This window comes from Apium graveolens, chromosome 3, assembly GCF_009905375.1.
Source record: "Apium graveolens cultivar Ventura chromosome 3, ASM990537v1, whole genome shotgun sequence".
NCBI classification, from domain to species: Eukaryota; Viridiplantae; Streptophyta; class Magnoliopsida; order Apiales; family Apiaceae; genus Apium; species Apium graveolens.
The window spans coordinates 38,659,136-38,662,726 of NC_133649.1; positions in this window are offsets into that span (position 1 = coordinate 38,659,136).

Consider the following 3,591-nt stretch of genomic DNA (forward strand, 5'->3'; position numbering starts at 1 on the left):
TCATTGAAGAGGTTGCCTTAGTGGATGGTCTCAAACACAATTTGTAGAGTATTAGCCAGCTTTGTGACAAAGGCAATTCAGTAACCTTCAACAAAGAAGCCTGTGTTGTGACTAATAGTCAAAGCAACAAAGTGGTTCTCGCTGGTGTGAGAAGAGGAAATGTATACCTAGCTGACTTCAACTTAACTAAAGCAGAATCTATAACTTGTCTTCTCAGTAAAGCAAGTCAAGATGAAAGTTGGTTATGGCACAAGAAGCTATCCCATTTAAACTTCAAGACCATGAATGAGCTGATAAAGAAAGAACTAGTAAGAGGCATTCCTCTAGTGGAGTTTACAAAGGATGGACTGTGTGATGCCTGCCAAAAAGGGAAGCAGATTAAAGCATCATTCAGGAAGAAACTTGATTCAGCAATTGAAGAGCCTTTGCAACTGCTTCACATGGATCTGTTTGAACCAGTCAATGTATTGTCAATCTCAAGGAAAAGATTTTGCCTAGTAATTGTAGATGATTTCTCAAAGTTCTCTTGGACATATTTCTTAAAGTCTAAAGATGAGGCTAGTGAAATCATCATCAATCACATAAGGCAAGTCAACAATCATCCTGATTTCAAAGTTAGAAGAATCAGGAGTGACAATGGAACTGAGTTCAAGAATTCTGTCATGAGAGCATTTTGTGAGTAAAATGGGATTCTGCATGAGTTTTCAGCAGCAAGGACTACACAACAGAATGGAGTAGTGGAAAGGAAGAATAGATCACTTCTTGAAGCTGCAAGGACAATGCTTGAAGAATCTAAACTACCAACATATTTCTGGGCTGAAGCTGTTAATACTGCATGCTACATTCATAACATTTCTCTGAATAATCAAGCAAGATGCATGACTCCCTATCAATTGTTCAAGAACAAGAAGCCAACTCTAAACTTTCTTCATGTCTTTGGCTGTAAATGCTATATTCTGAGAAATCAAACTGATCAAAATGGGAAGTTTGATGCTAAAGCAGATGAAGGAATTTTTGTTGGATATGCTGTTGGTAAAGCATATAGAGTCTACAATCTAAGAACCAACATTGTTGTGGAATCCATACATGTTATGTTTGATGATAAAAAGATTGAAGGACTGGAAGATGGAGATTACCATGAGAGCCTCAAATTCGACAATGTTGAGATGGTTAGTGATGAAAGTGATGATGAGAGTGATCAAGAAACAGTGTCTAAGGATAATGCAGAGAAATCTACCACCAATGAAGCACAAAACTCAACATCCGTCGAGTTACATAATGCTTCATCCGTCGGAAGGTAATCTGTGTTATTCGTCGGAAGACAACCTGGCTCATCCGTTGGTACTCAAAATTCACCATCCGTCGGGTTATCAAAAGGAGCAGGAAGTCAAGACAGGTCACCTACAAAAAATTCTCCTTTCTCAAATCAAAGATCCACAAACTCAGGGGGGGTTTCTAGCAATCAAAACTCAATCACACATCAAGACAATCATGAGGCCTCTTCATCTAGAGCTAATCTACCCCAGCAAAGGAAATGGACAAAAGATCACCCCTTTGAGCTTATTATTGGTGATGTGTCTTCTAGAGTTCAAACAAGAAGAGCAACTCAGGAAGAATGTCTATACAGCAGCTTTCTGTCAAAGGAAGAACCAAAGAAGGTAGAAGAAGCTTTGTTAGATCCTGATTGGATTTTAGCTATGCAGGAGGAGCTAAACCAATTTGAAAAGAATAAAGTATGGAAGCTGGTACCCAAGCCTAAAGGAAAGAATCCAATAGACACCAAGTGGGTATTCAAAAACAAGATGGATGAAAATGGCATAGTAATCAGGAATAAAGCTAAATTGGTTTCTAAGGGCTATTGTCAGCAAGAAGGAATAGACTTTGATGAAACTTTTGCTCCCGTTGCAAGACTTGAAGCCATCAGAATCTTCTTAGCCTATGCAGCCCATGCCAATTTTAAGGTCTATCAAATGGATGTCAAAAGTGCCTTTCTAAATGGAGATTTGGAGGAAGAAGTGTATGTTAGTCAACCTCCTGGTTTTGAAGATCCAAATTTTCCAGAATATGTCTATTATCTACTGAAAGCACTTTATGGACTGAAGCAAGCACCTAGAGCCTGGTATGACACTTTATCAAAGTTCCTTTTGGAAAATCACTTCACAAGAGGTACTATAGATAAAACTTTATTTTTCAGAAATGTTAATGGCTCTAGCATACTTGTTCAAATTTATGTAGATGATATTATTTTTGGCTCTACAGATGAGAAACTTTGTAAAAAGTTTGCCAAATTGATGCAAAGTAAGTATGAAATGAGTATGATGGGAGAACTGACTTACTTTCTTGGTTTACAAGTTAAGCAAGTTAGTGATGGAATATTTATTAGTCAAACTAAATATATTTTTGATCTTTTAAAGAAGTTTGATCTAATGGATTGCATATCTGCAAAAACTCCCATGGCCACTGCAACTAAGCTTGAATTGAACACTACTGAAAAGTCTGTGGATATTTCAAGTTATAGAGGCATGGTTGGCTCACTTCTGTACTTAACAGCTAGTAGGCCAGATATAATGTTTGCTACATGTTTGTGTGCTAGATTTCAGGCTGATCCTAGAGAATCTCACTTGATAGCTATTAAGAGAATTTTCAGATATCTCAAGGGAACACCAAAACTTGGCATTTGGTACCCTAGAGATTCTGGTTTTGATCTAACTGGTTATTCAGATGCAGATTATGCAGGTTGTAGAATTGACAGAAAGAGCACAATAGGAACCTGTCAATTTCTAGGAAACAAGCTTGTGTCCTGGTTCAGTAAAAAGCAAAATTCAGTTTCTACTTTTACAGCTGAAGCTAAATATATTGTTGCTGGCAATTATTGTGCACAGATTTTATGGATGAAAAATCAATTGTTGGACTATGGTTTGCAAGTTGAAAGGATTCCTATTTTCTGTGATAACACAAGTGCAATCGCTATCACTGAAAATCCAGTGCAACATTCAAGGACAAAGCACATAGACATCAAGTACCATTTTATAAGGAACATGTAATGAATGGTACTGTGGAATTACATTTTGTTCCAAGTGAGAAGCAACTTGCAGATATCTTTACCAAGCCACTGGATGAATCTACCTTTTCAAGGTTGGTAAGTGAGTTAGGTATGCTTAATTACTCTTAATTTATCTGAGTTATTTTGCAAGTTGAAAAGTAGCCAGAAATTTAGCTGGTTTTTAAGTCTTGGATGAAATTTTGGCTAAGTCAAAATTTGCATCTCGACGGATGACCCTTATCCATCGAGTTTAGTCATCCGTCGATATACTACTCGCTAATAAAAGTCAATTACTTTTCTGGAATATTTTATGACTCGACGGATATCAGTTTATCCTCATCCGTCGAATTGTCTAAATCACAGCCGTTAATTCCCTGAACATTATCCATCGAGCATACTTACAGTTTGTAAGCATTACACGACGGATAATGGGTGGAATTTTTACAGTTTATTTTTAAACGGCTATTTTAGGCAATTTCTATTGGTTAATTTACTCTTCTTTATTATTTTTATCCGTTGATTTTGAGATAGTATAAAAACTTATTTCA